We start from the raw sequence: 15,742 nt of genomic DNA, 5'->3' as shown, positions 1-15,742 counted from the left end.
AATACTGTGTGCAGACACTCTGCTGGTGAGGGAGGAAGTCAAGAAGTTCACACAGCTTTATCCCTGTCCTTCTAAAGCTCACAACATAGGGATTTGTCACTTAATTGAATCAAAACGGCAACACGATGTGGAAATTCAGAGACTGGCCCTCTCTCTGGAGCTAAGAGAAGCCAGGGGAGGACCTGGGCTGGAGGTCTCTGAAGGCTTCTGAGAGGACAGATGCACTCTTCAAAGTTCATGAAGGCTCACAAGATTGAGCCTTGTGTACAGTATAAGGATTTTTGCAAAAAAAAATTATGACTTTTCCCCACCACCTGTTTTCTCCTTGTGTGTCACCTTAAATGTTGGTCCTGTCACCTTTTAAAATGGAGCTCAAACCTATACAAGTCCCAGGATCTAGGTCAAAGCCTAATACATAGGTGATGCTCAATTAATGTCAAAAAATGTCAGTTAAATGAATGAAACTGTCTTATGGACCGTCACTTGGACTTAGGGAAGAAAGCATGGATTTTGAGGGGGCCAGTAACTAATTATCTTTTTCTTTTTTGTGTTGAAAATAATTTTAAAGGTGGAGATGTACTGCATGTAACAGCTACCATCTTGAGTGCCTCATGTATGTGTGGTACTTATAGTCTATCAAACTTGGTCTCACAGCAGCCATGCAAGGGAGTTTAATCCCACTTATTGTAGATATGACAAAACTGAGGCTCAGAGATGATGTCACTCTCTGGTGGCACATATCAAGGGGTTGGCATAGCGAGTGTTTGCTCTCCTGTCAGTCTGATCCCCACCTGTGCTCTGTCCCCATTCCCCACCATCTCATGTTAATGCTTCCAGCTGATTGGAAAGTCAGTCTTTTAAACACGGGAATAAATGAAATGAGGGAATTTTATTTCCCATCAGATTTCATCTCTCTTAGAGAGATTTATGTCCCTGGATTGTATTTTCATGGAGCCTTTTTATGAGCAGCGAGATTTATAGGTGATAATCAATAGAACGCTGAGCTGAGTTCCTGTTGCACGTGTGTTCCTTTCACAAAGAGCAGGTAGGGCGTTTCGGGGAAGAGATGGTCTTTGTGGTTCCCAGGCAGCCTTGCTGAGCTGACACTAGTGGCAGGAGGAGGAGGGAGACGGAATCCACACTAGGAGGGATGCTCGGGAAATAGTAGGGGGCCAGATCTATATTTGGAGAAGGCAAACCGTCATAGGAGGCCCATCTGTCAGGAGAGAGCATAATTCTCACACCAGAATCTCCATGCATGTGCTGTTGAAAATGGATGCCCGTGGAGGAAGGCCCATTTGGAGCTGGGTACATCCTAGAACACATGAGGGACCTGAACGTGAATTACTTTTGATGTCAGACTGTATCCAGCAGAAATAGATGAAGCTGGAATGCCCAACCCTGGATACCCACGCAGTTTGCTCAGAGGGTATACGCAGTCACACAACCCATGTGTGTTCATGTGTCTGATCTTGTATTGTTGATATCCTCCTTTTATGGGGTATTTTCTTGCCCATTTGGGGATGCTTTGTTTAATTTCTGCAGGGCTAAGTATCCAACCAAGGCACCATCTGGCACCAGGGCTTACGGTCCTTCTTCTCCTCGGTATGTCTGAGGTTGCTTTCAGTATACATGGAGACCAGAAAACCTTCAAAAGGCAAACGAATGAATTGCTAATTATGAGATTCGAGGATATTGAGAGAGCACTGCTATAATTCAAATATGGTCCTTCCAAATCCCAGATCCTTTCAACTATGGTCATAGAGGTCACTGGTTCCTAAACTTTGAAGAGCCTCAGTCGTGTGGGGAGTGAAGTAAAAATACAGGTGATCTAATGCAGGGCTTGTAATCCAGACATGCAGGTTTGGAAAAGGGCTGAAGGACCTCAAGGTTGGAGACCTTCCAGTGTGATGGCTGAGTCTTCTGCTTTTTTGTGAGGACTGAAAGGGGGTCACCAATGTGAGCTTGGGGGTGCGCCTGGGTGCACGTGTACTTTGGGGCCTGGAGCCAGCACAGGCTGCTACCTCCACTGCCTCCGTGGCTCCTATCTCAGGAAAAAGCAAGCAGTAGGCATTTTCCTTCTTTACTGTGGGATTCCGGTGCTGCCACCCTTTCTCTGAATCTTAGGAGCTCTCCTGTATGTGTACTATGGAGCCCACTAAACTTTCATCAAGTCATTCCAGTATCTGATGGCTAGGAGCATCTGTGGTCGGATGTAATTATCACCACGCCATGTTTTTGTTCTGGGAAAGATTGAGGGCAGGAGGAGAAGGGGATGACAGAGGACGAGATGGTTGGATGGCATCACTGACCCAATGGACATGAGTTTGAGCAAGCTTCCGGAGATGGTGAAGGACAGGGAAGCTTGGCATGCTGTAGTCCCATGGGGTCACAGAGTTCGACACGACTGAGCGACTGAATAAACAACAAAATGTTTTTGTACTTGTGCTTTCCATCACTTTTCTTATTCCAATGTCATAATATCCTCCTTCTCTTCTTTGCTTTTGTCCTTCATTCTTCTCTTATTTCCCCCCCTCTCCCTTCCTCCCTCCCTCTTTCTTTTCCCTCTTTCCTTTATTCTTTCCTTCCACTTATCTTAAGATAAAGAAATCAGCACAAAACTTAGTATTTGCAGAAGCCTCCGTAGAGTTATTTCCATCAGCCTATTTGTATTATATATACGGGCGTCACTTGTGCATCTGTATTGGCAGCGTGCGCTTGTAAACGCTGCCATAAACTCGGTTCTTCCATCCAGGATGGGAATGGAGTTGTTAAAGACAGTTGATGAGGTGACATCTGTTGGCCAACAGTTTTATGCTGCAGTAGCTCTGAGCAGATAACATTAATAGGAATCACATTTGAAAGTTGTAAATTTGATGTAAAATACTAAATTTGACAATAATTGCATTATAAAGCAAAAATTCTATTTATTAAAGGGCTCCCGTCTCTGTCTCTCCTTCATGTGAGGGGCTCTGAAATTCTTGCTCATACCTGCCCCTAGCAATTATCATGCCGTCTCTAAAATTCTGTTTTATTTTTCCATTTTCATAACAACTACATTATGATGTGACATATTTTTTCCAGATATTTTGCTTGAATAAATAAATAGGATATTAAATTCAACTGGGGTATTAGATTATAAATTAGTTCTGTAATAGGCGTCATAATGTTATTTAGATTTTCAGTTTACACAGACCTTGTAGCAACTCCCCAGAGCTATGCTACAGAATTAGAAGTAGATAGAAGTTGATGTAAGAAAATTGGTTTTTGTAATATGCTGATGCCAGTGGAGTTGTGCTGTGTGTAAAGGTATTTAAATGGAACGTTCCTACTTACTTCATTGTATAGACAAAAGATTGATAATGATTTCAGTGATTGATTTGTTGGTGCTAATATTGGCTGTAGATGAAACAGAAATGTTTCTGTCCTAAATTAAAATTGTATTTACATATGAAGGTTAAAAATCAAGTGGTAAAACACATATCATCCGTCCCATGGCTGGATGTTCCTCTGTAATCTGATATCATAATGTGACATAACTTCTTCGTACAGCTTCTTGTTGGTGATCAAGTTAGTTTTTTCAATTATATTTCCCATCAAGGAAGATACCCCACTCAGGAACACTGTGTGAGAACTGAAGTTACTAAAACGGGGATATAACCTTACTGAAGTCATACCTGTCACATACCAACGGGAAAACATGGACGTTTAATAGAAAACGTCATCAGCCAGGTGAGTGCCAATGGCGAATTATCGAGAGCGTCTGGGCAGCAAAAGGAAGTTTTCTTTGCAGTGGGTGCTTTCATAACTCTAAACCAGGGGTTGGCAAACTACAGTAGGGACAAAACAAATCTGGCCTCCTTCCTGTTTTTTGAATGGTTGAATAAAAATAAAAAAGATAAATAATGCTTCATGACACATGGACGTTATCTGAGGAACTTCCCTGGTGGTCTAATGGTTAAGACTCTGCCTTCCAATCCTGGGGGTGCGGCTTTGATCCCTGTTCGGGAAACTGGGATCCCACATGCTACAGGATGTGGCCAAAAATAACAATAAATAAATAAATAATTTTTCTGAAAAAGAAAGTTAAATGAAATTCAATTTCAATGTAGATAAATAGGGTTTTATTAGAACACAGCCATGCTTATTTGCTTACATAATACCTGTGACTGCTTTTACACTAGGGTGGCTTATTTGAGTAGTTCATATAAAGACCAAATGGCCGGCAAAGCCTAAAACAGTCATGATTTGGCCCTTTATAGAAGTTTGCTGAGCCCTGCCATAAATCAAAACCAGGGTAGACAGCTGTGTTCTCACCATTTCAGAAAGCCCTGGACTTGGGGTTGGGGATTGATGAGGAAGTGGGTATCTTCTGCTTGGGACTTCTGTTTACTAGTGAACAGTGGTGCTAAAAGGAGAAAAAGAGCTAACAAATGAGGAAGATTGTACTTCTGGGCCTTAGTTTAAAAAAAAAAATGCCAAGTGTAAAATCAATCCAACTAACTTCTATAGTGTTACCAAACTGAACTTGGGCCTGCTCGCCCACTGTGTAGCAAAGTTAATTTACTGACACCAGGGTACAGTGAAGGGAATTACAGCATTTACTGCAGCTTCCAAGCAAGGAGAAAGGGCAGCTAAATTTCCCATGGCTTGCAGGGAAAGGCTTTTAAAGGTATTATTTGAGTTGAGGTTGCAGGGGGCATGATCTTCTTCTGATTGGTTGGTGGTGAGGTAACAGGGTGGTATTTTGGGAATCTTAATCTTCAACCTTCTGGTTCCATCCACTTTGAGGTCTACGTACTTAGAGTCATCATCCTTCACCAGGGCGGGGTCTTACTTCTTACAGAAAAACTGAAAGCTATGTTTCAGAGTGTTATGTAGATCCCTTGAGGAGGAGCTGGAACTCTGTTTTATCACTGAACTATTATTTCTTGACTACTTTTCCTTTGCTCCTGCATCCCTCACTTCCAAATTAGTATTAATAACTTTTGAATCTGCTCTTTGGAACTCAGGGAAGATCTGGGGGACTAAAGATTTTTCTACAAACAAGAAATGGGGGATATAGAGGGGCTTTTGGACCTGGAAGGGCCCTGCTGTGGATCCTGCTGTGTTTCAGTTTCCCCTTTTCTTTGCTACTCCCAAAGGGAGCAGGGGGTAGGACAAGAAAGAGAATAAAGTTTTGGAAATATAAGTTAATCATAAACTCAGCAGGGGAACTCGATTTTAGGGGGGCTCAGTTTCAGCGTCCTGTGCCATGCTCAGTCATGTCTGACTCTTTGCAGCCCTGTGGACCATAGCTCACTAGCCTCTGTCCATGGTATTTTCCAGACAAGAATACTGGAGTGGGCTGCCATTTCCTACTCCAGGGGATCTTCCTGACCCAGGGATCAAAATGGCATTTCTTGCATTGGCAGGTGAATTCTTTACCACTATTCTTTACCACTGGGAAGACCAATATCAGTTTCAACTATGATTAAACATTTCCTACTGGGATAAACTCAATTCCAAGTTTTTGGAATTTTATCTGAATACCAGAAGACTGGTACCATATGGGACTTATGAAAGTGCCCCAGGAGCACAAAGTCTATTTTAAAGTCTTGTCAACCCTATGGCACTAGTGGAAGGCAGCCGTGGGGTGGCCAGTCCAGACCTGGCCCAGTAGTCTCTGCCCCTCACCAGCCCTGATATTTTGGAAGAATCTTGTTCTGTCTTAGGCCCCAGTGTCTTCATATGTGAGTTGAAGTGGTTTATCTCAATGACCTCTAAAGCCCTGTTTGGTTTTGAGGTGACACACACAGGGTAGCAAAGAGTTGGACACAATTTAGCGACTGAACAACAGCAGTGTCTCCTGTAATGAGAACTGTCATTAGCATAAGAAGGTCCCAGTCCCAAGAAAGGAGTCTTTTGTTTTTGGCATCTTGTAACTTCTTTTTTTGCCTCTAAAATGCTGCATTTCATTAAGGGCTCACAAGTCTTGACATGTTTGTAAAGAAAAACATGGCAGGAATTCATATGCCTTGCCTTATAACAAACATGTTGTGAATAACCTATATTTGGGTATACTTTGTCATAGGGATGCAGGCAGAGTTTGAAATTCGAGCAGTTTCTGAAACGGGATGTTTTATTCTTCTCAAGCAGATCCCAGAGTTCTTCCACTTTACACCTTGAAGGGAGTCTTTATTGGAGAAGCTGCTCTCCATTTCCGAAGAATGGGAACATTTGCATTAAATGATGCAAGAGATGCCATTGTAATTTCATGAGAATTACTCTTTCCAATGAATGTTAGATTAAGAACCAAGTAAAATCCCTTGAAAGTGGCTGGAAGATAAATTAGAGCTGAGCTGCAGTTAGGTAGAACTAAATTTTATTCCTTCCCTTTAAAATGGTTTTTAATTGATTTGGCATACTTTTTAAGTTAATAACGAATACTGTACCTGGGTCTGCATGATCACTCCTGTGAATTAGATCTATTGCGCTTGAAACAGCTTTCCCTTGCAGAGGACAGTGATTTTAATGAAGCGTCTTTGCTTATTGCACGGATGGAAATGTGGTTCATGGTGGTTTCAGACAGTTCTCTAATTAGCAGTCCAGTCTGTTCCCCTGAATATTTTCCCTCAAACAGTATGGAAATGTAGACAGGCAAGGTGCTTTATCATAATGCCGGGAGTTCTCCCTCATTTTGTAGGAGACCATGAAAATTCGTGTAGATCTTGGAGACCTTTTGTGTGTGTGTGATCTTTTTAAATTTTTTTCTTAAATTGGATAAATCCAGAGACCTTTAAAAGTGGTAGAAATAGGTAACTCTGAAATTTAAAAAATGGCTTTTATGTTAGAATAATGAATTTCACTGTTTGGGGCGGTTGTAGACAGGGTGGGGGGCATTAAGTTCCTAAATTAGAGTCTAATGATCAAATTTCGGTGTGTCAACTTGTAATATGGGTACAGGTGGGAATCTTATGTCTTTTACACTTGTGGCTTTTATGCTTACTTGTGGGGATGGAATCTTCTCAGTTTCTTCATCGTCATCATTATTTGAGCACGAGATGGGTGCTGGACCATGTTTAGAGGCCATGGCTTTGTTTAAAGGTCAGTGTTAAGGCCAACATGGAAATAGTTGCCATGAAAGGATGAGCCAAAGCCAGACCTTCCTGAGAAGTGAAAATATAAAGAATGGGGTCTTCCCATTGATTCACGGAGTGAGTGAAAAGAAATGGAGAAAATATAGAAGGAGAGAGGAAAGGAAAAAGACTAAATTTTGAAGATTACAGCATCCTGGGAGAAAGAAGCTAATAATTCAACACATTTCTATTCTACATAGGCTATTTGGTCACTATTAAGTAGTTTAAGAAAACGATTGATCTGAATATTGATGTAAAATGATAACTACCACTACAATATATTGAAGACTCACTGTCTTCCAGGTGCCAGGCTAAGCATTGCAAGTAGAATGATCTAATTTGGCTGCTATTATCACTCTCTGAGCTAGGTATCATTACTTTTTCCATTTTTAAGATGAGAAAACAGAGGCACAGAGAAATTCCCATCAATCAGCTTCATATGACTAGAAAGTGATAGACTAAGGATTTTAAAACCCTGGAAAAATGACTCCAAACCTCATGATAGTACGGATTCTGAAGAGGAAATTGAGTTCACTGTTTAAAGGTGGAGAAAGAATTGTGCATTGCCTGAACTCAAACCAAGGAAGTCAGAACTAGGGCTGAATTGAAGAGCTGCTGGCTCCCATAATGCACTTAAAGCCCTAACCGCTGCCTGCTCTCTTGCTACCCAACTGTAATTAAAATTATCATACAGTATAATGATTTCTAATACATTTCAGAACAAATCACCATCTTATATCTGACATGTTGTTAATGTTTACTACCATAATTACTAATTTGAAATATAAGGCAGCAATTTTTATTAGTGTTTGGTTATGTATAATTATGTCAAATATGAGACTGCAATTTAGATTGAACTGTATTAGCAGCGATCATATAAAGTGATTATACTGTATATTTGACACCCTGGATATTTTACGTTTCTATAGATTTTTTTTTCCACTCTAAACCATAAAGAATTAAAGATCATCCAAAGGTTATTTATAATGCTTTTCATTTAAAGAGTTTGGAAATATAAATGCTAAAACTGAGATGTACTGAATTGCAGTTTAACTGAGAGGGATGGAAACTGCCTATCAATGAACATGTGTGATGTGTCAGACCCTCTGCTGGGCACTTCACACAGCTAATTTCTAATCCTCACAATGAATATGCTATTTTCCTGACCAAAAACCAGGGCCCAGAGAATTAAGAGATGTTATTAATCTAGTGAATGGTGCAGCTGAATTTCAAGTTCATGATCTTTTTGGAAGCTTTTTAACCTGGGTGGTTAAAAAAGAGATCATTTTATGGAAGATTATTGTTAGAATGTGCTTTCCTGTAAACTTAGCAGTATTTTGTATTTAATGAGATGTTGTATGTGGTGTATATGATCCTTCCTTATATATTATCTCATTAATTAAGTTTTATTAGGTCCACTTTTGAGCTGGGGAAACTGAAACTCAGAAGTTTAAGTTTTATCCCAGTTTGCACAAGTTAGCATGAGAAGAGCCAGGATTTGAATCAGGGACTTCTGGCTTAAGTGCTCCTGTTTTCTCTGGTTAGATGGTTATCTGCTTCCTTGTGCTTACCACAAACCCTTTATTACAATAGATCTTGAGTTCTTTTTGTGATGCTGCTGATGACGTGTGATGATGACGGCAGCTAAGAGAGATCAACCATTCCCTGCTAAGCTATTTACATTTATCATGTAATTCTTCTGATATGCCTCTTTTTTGGATAAGGAAACTGAGATGTAGAGAGCTTCTCTCCCACAATGGGAGAGCCAGGGTTTGAAGAGAGAACTGTTTTGATCCCCAGATTCATTCTCTTACATGTTCGTTCCCTGCAGAGATAATAGTCAAGTTATTTTTTGGGAGAAATGAGACTAATTCCTTATCTTTACCCAAGAAGACCATTTCCACTCCTGAATATGTTTGTTTGTTTGTTTTGTTACATTTTCCTAAACATTCTCTATTTTATTAACATATTTCAAATATTCAATGGTCAAAGTTTCTTTGAAAGTCAACATTTCAATGAACATTTCAAAAAAAAAACCCCCAAAAAACCACCCCCTCAATCCAGAAATATTACTTCTAGTCCCAAAGTGAAAGTTGCTCAGTTGTGTCTGAATCTTTGAGACCCCATGGACTATACAGTCCATGGAATTCTCCAGGTCAGAGTACTAGAGTGGGTAGCCTTTCCTTTTTCCAGGGAATCTTCCCAACCCAGGGATTGAACCCAGGTCTCCCACATTGCAGGTGGATTCTTTACCAGTTGAGCCATAAGGGAAGCCCAAGAATACTGGAGTGGGTAGCCTATCCCTTCTCCAGCAGATCTTCCTGACCCAGGAAATACTGGCTGCCCACTCCAGTATTCTTGGGCTTCCCTTGTGGCTCAGCTGGTAAAGAATGGACCTGCAATGAAGGACATAGGCAAATTATTTAAAAGAAATGTTTCAGATTTTAAAAACAATAAAACTATATTAGAGAGAGGAAATGGAGTAGTTACATATCTTAATTAAATCACTAATATGATTGGTGAATTTCCACTCAGTTACTCATTCACACATACTTTTTAAAAAAGACAGTGAGCTCCGATAGGGCAGAGACTGTGTCTATTTTTTCACTATACTTTGCTGTGCATGCACGTGCTCAGGAGCATCCTACTCTTTGTGGCCCTATGGACTGTAGCTCCTCTGTGAATGGGATTTTCCAGGCTGGAATACTGGAGTGGTTGCCATTTCCTTCTCCAGGTTTGTTCACTATGCCAGATACTTAATACAGTCCTTGATATTTGGTGGAAATCCATGAACTCAAACAAATTAAGGAATCAATCAATGAAGTATAAGTATTAGTTTGTGTTTTGTCTTTTTATTTTGTTGTTCAGTATGTCCTATAGATTTTTAATCATAATCCTTCTAAATCTTGTTTATTAAACTTACAAAGTAATTGATTATTAGTGGAGAAAATTGCATCTTAACCAAGAGTGAGACTTTTGTCTTTGATTGATTCTCTGAAACTGAATCTTGCTCTTTATATTGACTCAAAGCTGAAGTAATGTACCGTTGTAAAACCAAAAACTTTTCTCTCTGAGGTCCTACTTCATAGCCATGTGCATGCTCAGTCACTTAAATTGTGTCTGACTCTTTGCGACCCTATGGATTGTAGCCTGCCAGGCTCCTCTGTCCATGGAATTCTCCAGGCAAGAATACTGGAGGGGTTACCATGCCCTCCTCTAGGGGATCTTCCCGACCCAGGGATCAAACCTGGGTCTCCTGCATTGCAGGAGGATTCTTTACCACTGAGCCACCTGGGAAGCCAGGTGGCTTGATAGCTATAGAAACTCTTTAAACAAATCTCTCCTTGCATCCATGTTTTCTTGTCTTATCTATGATACCTGTATCCAACAGAAGGGCTTCTATTATGAGTTTCTAGTCCATCAGGGTTGAGGGGTTTGCTGGCTCATCCCCACCAGCTTGACTGGCCATTCCCTTGGCCATCTCTAAGCCAGTGACTTGCCCTTGCAAGGCTAGCATTAAGAACTGGACACGGCAGAGTCTGATCATGTGTCATAACTGAGTGAGTTGGCTGGATGCTGATCCAGCTCAAAGCAGTGACCTTGGTAGATACAGGGTTCTGTCTGAGCATGGAACACCAAATCAGTTCACCTTGAAAATTAACTTGCCCTTTCAGCCAAAATGGAAAACAGAAAATATTTTGTTTATGATTGTTTTATTGGATTTTATATAGTAAGGACCTATAATGCTTGAAAGGGCAGGTTAGTTTTCAAGGTGAACTGACAAGATTTGTGACGTTGTACAGAAGGCAGTGATCAAGACCAAACCCAAGAAAAAGAAATGCAAAAGGTAAAATGATTGTCTGAGGGGGCCTTACAAATAGCTGAGAAAAGACAAGAAGTGAAAGGCAAAGGAGAGAAGGAAAGATATATCCATCTGAATGCAGAGTTCCGAAGAATAGCAAGAAGAGATAAGAAAGCCTTCCTCAGCAATCAATGCAAAGATATAGAGGAAAACAATAGAATGGGAAAGACTAGAGATCACTTCAAGAAAATTAGAGATACTAAGGGAACATTTCATGCAAAGAGGAACACAATAAAGACAGACATGGTATGGACCTAACAGAAACAAGATATTAAGAAGAGGTGGCAATAATACACAGAAGAACTGTACAAAAAAGATGTTAATGACCTAGATAACCATGATAGTGTGATCACTGCCCTAGAGCCAGACATCCTGGGATGTGAAGTCAAGTGGGCTTTAGGAAGCATCACTACAAACAAAGCTAGTGGAGGTAATGGAATTCCAGTTGAGCTATTTCAAATCCTAAAAGATGGTGCTGTGAAAGTGCTGCACTCAATATGCCAGCAAATTTTGAAAACTCAGAAATGGCCCCAGGAATGGAAAAGGTCCATTTTCATTCCAATCCCAAAGAAAGGCAATGCCAAAGAATGCTCAAACTACCGCACAATTGCACTCATCTCTCACGCTAGCAAAGTAATGCTCAAAATTCTCCAAGCCAGGCTTCAATAGTACGTGAACCATTAACTTCCAGATGTTCAGGCTGGATTTAGAAAAGTCAGAGGATCCAGAGATCAAATTTCCAACATCTGCTGGATCATTGAAAGAGCAAGACAGTTCCAGAAAAGCACCTACTTCTGCTTTATTGACTATGCCAAAGCCTTTGTGTGGATTGCAACAAACTGTGGAAAATACTTCAAGAGATGGGAATACCAGACCACTTTACTTGCCTCCTGTGAAATCTGTATGCAGGTCAAGAAGCAACAGTTAGAACCAGACATGGAACAACTGACTGGTTCTAAATTGGGAAAGGAGTATATCAAGGCTGTATATTGTCACCCTGCTTATTTAACTTCTATGTAGAGTACATCATGTGAAATGCTGGGCTGGATGAAGCACAAACTGGAATCAAGATTTCTTGGAGAAATATCAATAACCTCAGATATGCAGATGACACCACCTTTATGGCAGAAAGTGAGGAGGAGCTCAAGAGCCTTTTGATGAAAGTGAAAGAGGAGAGTGAAAAAGCTGGCTTAAAACTCAACATTCAAAAATTGAAGATTATGGCATCCAATCCCATCACTTCATGGCAAATAGATGGGGAAACAGTGGAAACAGTGATAGACTTTATTTTCTTGGGCTCCAAAATCACTGCAGATGGTGATAGCAGTCATGAAATTAAAAGATGCTTGCTCTTTGGAAGAAAAGCTATGACCACCCTAGACAGCATATTAAAAAACAGAGACAGTACTTTGCTGACAAAGGTCCATCTAGTCAAAGCTATGGTATTTTCAGTAGTCATGTATGGATGTGAGAGTTGGACTAAAATGAAAGCTGAGTGCCGAGGAGTTAATGCTTTTGAACTGTGGTGTTGGAGAAGACTCTTGAGAATCCCTTGGACTGCAAGGAGATCAAACGAGTCAATCCTAATGGGAATCAGTCCTGAATATTTATTGGAAGGCTGATGTTGAAGCTGAAACTCCAATACTTTGGCCACCTGATGTGAAGAACTTACTTATTGGAAAAGACCCTGATGGTGGGAAAGATTGAAAGTGGGAGAAGTGGATGACAGAGGATGAGATGGTTGGATGGCATCACTGACTCGATGGACATGAGTTTGAACAAACTCCAGGAGTTGATAATATACAGGAAAGCCTGGCATGCTGCAGTCCATGGGATCACAAAGAGTCAGACATGACTGAGCGACTGAAGTGACTGATAATGCTAGATTAAAAATATGTACATAGCAAGATCCAGAACTGTACATTTAATCAATCAAAAGTACCTTTTGTTGTTTTTTCTTTTTTTCAAGTGCTTATAACGTCACAGATATGTATGAATAAGTCCTTTTAAGGTTCATCATGAAAAAGAGACTGCTAAATCCTTTAACCCAATTCTAAAATTGATCCCTTAAGAAAAGTTAAATATCATCATTGTTTGTAGATTGGAAGATCACCACAAAGATAATTCTTTTTATAAATACAGATGGTGCCCTTATGGAAATTATATGACAGTAAGTAGATGCCAATAGAAAAAAAATGACACGTTGATTAGCTAGTAAAATAGTGTTCAGTAGAATTATGCTTCTTTGTCTAATTAATGGCTTATTTGAACTTGTGATGCCCTGTTTTCATTTTAGCTTTTAATGTGTTCCTTCAGAAACTTTTAAAATGTGAAATAATATGAATTTTATTGTCTTGAGCATAAAATGCTAATCATCGATTAGCAGTGAATCATGGCTATAAAGCTTCCACCTCTTCACCCCCTTTTCACCCCAAGCCATTCTTATGAATTGATGAAGCTGAATCAATTGCCAGCAGGTTGAAAACACAGCACTTGACTGACAGAAAAAAAAATGAGCCAATGAATATGTTATTGGCAAATTATTGATATAAAAATCTGTGCTCAGGGTATACTTGGGCAAAGAATATAGGGAGGGACACAGTTTGTTCACTGAGTACCTGGTGTGTGTCAGATCTTGGAAACAACCTCATATTTGGGCTCTTTTGGTGCTTTTTTCTTTTATTCTCTCTGAGCTGTATTGTATTAAAATATCAGGATGGCCAAAAAGTTTGCTTGGTCTTTTCCATAGCACCTTATGGAAAAACCTGAATGAAGTTTTTGATCAACCCAGTAACTCCTCCTCTCTCCCTCTTTTAAAAAGCATCAGTTTTTTTTTTTTTTTTTAAAGAGTGCAGAGTCTTCTTATCATGGTATCAGGACATGGAGGGCATTGGAATCTTAGCATACCATTTTCCATGTTCACCACTGTTTGTTGGTGGTTGCGACGTGGAGAAATGTTGCCCAGCCTCTTCGAAATGGCATGTGAATAATCCCGTAATCAGTGTAATGTATGCTGTTATGGGAGTAATCAAGTCATTCAGCTTTGAAGTAAGATCCAATTTTTAAAAAGTGGTTGATGAATGCAGTTTCAGGTATTTAGAGGAGGCTGATGTTACCTGGACTATTTGGATCTTCTGGTTGAACAGGGAAAAAAGTACTTGAAGAAACTGAAGTGGACCATTCTAAAAATATCCCAAGTTTTGGGATAGATTTTCCTACCAGGCACGGTACGCAATTTAAGATTTTAAAATTAAACACGTCTGTGAGCTTTGGAATTTAGTATTGCCGAAAGCTGAGTTGGTTGGAAGGGAGGGGTGACGGTGGCCTCGGCCTCGTCTGAGGGATTTGCTGGCTCCCTCCTCCTCACTGTGCTTTACCCAGGGCTTGGCAGGGTGGGGTCCACCTTGTTAGTCAGTCTTAACTTAAATGTTTCTTCCCCAGTGGTGCTGTCTTCCCTAAGCACACTTTCCCACCCTGGGAGCTCTCTCTTTTCCTCTTTCCTTTTTGATTTTCTTCATGTGTCTTATGGGCTTCCCAGGAGGCTCAGTGGTAAAGAATCTGCCTTCCAAGGTGGGAGACAAAAGAGAGGATGGGTTCAATCCTTGGGTTGGGAAGATCCCGTGGTGGAGGGTATGGCAATCCACTCTAGTATTCTTGCCTGGAGAATTCCATGTAGCCAAGCGGGCTACAGTCCATAGAGTTGTGAAGAGTCGGACATGATTGAGAGACTAACCCGTGCATACACACACACACACACACACACACACACACACACACACACGTCTCTAATGCCTAGAAATTCTTGTTTCCTTGCTGGCTTCCCCTCTTCCAGGAGAATGCAAGCTCCTTGAGAGCAGGGGCTTTGTCTGGCTCTCCCAGTATCTTCAAGACCCCAAATGGTCTTTGGAGACGTGGGATGAAAGATTGATTGAAAGAGTGAAAACTCCATCTAAACCCAGGGCCTCAGGATTCTGGCTCAGCGGGTCCCCTGCCAGGTACATTTGCATTACTGACAGGTTCTAGGAGCAGCGCATCTCCCTGGCAACACACACCCCAACTCCTCCATGCTCACCTCCGGGTAAAGGCTCACCTAGCTGATCCTGTCCCCTGTCCCAAGTCAGAGGTTGCTGGTGATTGGGTGATAGGTCTGCTCAGGTTCCCAGCTTGGCCAGCAGCCGGCAGTAGTCATGCAAAATGCTGTGACTGTCCCTGCTAGTTAAGCTTCATATTACTTAAGACATCCATTTCAAAAATAACTCCGGCATCTTGGTTATGTTCTGTACTTGATTCCCATGGCTTTAGCGATCCAAATCCCATTAATGCCAGAGCCCTTGCACAAAGCCTTTTGTATTGACTTGGGTCAACTTAATCTGTGGGTTTGTGTTCCCCTCCCCCTCCTTGCAGCTTCTCAACAACTCTTGCTTTTTATTTTTCTCTCATTTACTTTCTCTCTCGCTGTAGTCCTTCCTTCCTCCCTTTCTTTCTCTTTCATCCTCCCTCCTCCCCTCCCTCTCTCCCTCCTTTCCTTCTCCTCTCTCCCTCCCCATCCCTCCCTTACTGCTCTCCTCCTGACTTTTCCCCCTGCCCAGCCACCACTTTCTTTGCCTTGGAGAGCCAGATATTGTAGGTGATTCCCTCCTCCCAAGATTGAATTCTAAGCATGTGAGGAGTCTTGGCTCCAGTTTCCCCCTTGCCTATCTCTTCAGGCTTCAGATTTATCAAGTGTACCAACATTAAGTAAGATCTTCATGAAAGCCTCATA

General features: G+C 40.9%; 1 protein-coding gene across 3 annotated transcripts in view; it reads left to right on the top strand.

Annotated features, from left to right (window-relative positions):
• Positions 1–15,742, top strand: part of PPARGC1A (PPARG coactivator 1 alpha) — a 718,583-nt gene that overhangs the window by 188,935 nt on the left and 513,906 nt on the right. The window contains exon 1 of one of the 3 annotated variants that reach the window (XM_061419797.1): positions 3,599–3,732. The exons of the other annotated variants lie outside the window; for them this stretch is intronic. The gene's annotated coding sequence lies outside the window, so the exon portion shown is untranslated. Of the gene's footprint in view, positions 1–3,598; positions 3,733–15,742 lie in introns of those variants that run through there. 3 annotated transcript variants of the gene reach the window in all.

This window comes from Bos javanicus, chromosome 6 (genome assembly GCF_032452875.1).
Source record: "Bos javanicus breed banteng chromosome 6, ARS-OSU_banteng_1.0, whole genome shotgun sequence".
In the NCBI taxonomy this organism is placed as follows: domain Eukaryota; kingdom Metazoa; phylum Chordata; class Mammalia; order Artiodactyla; family Bovidae; genus Bos; species Bos javanicus.
This window is presented reverse-complemented; position numbering and strand designations above follow the sequence as displayed.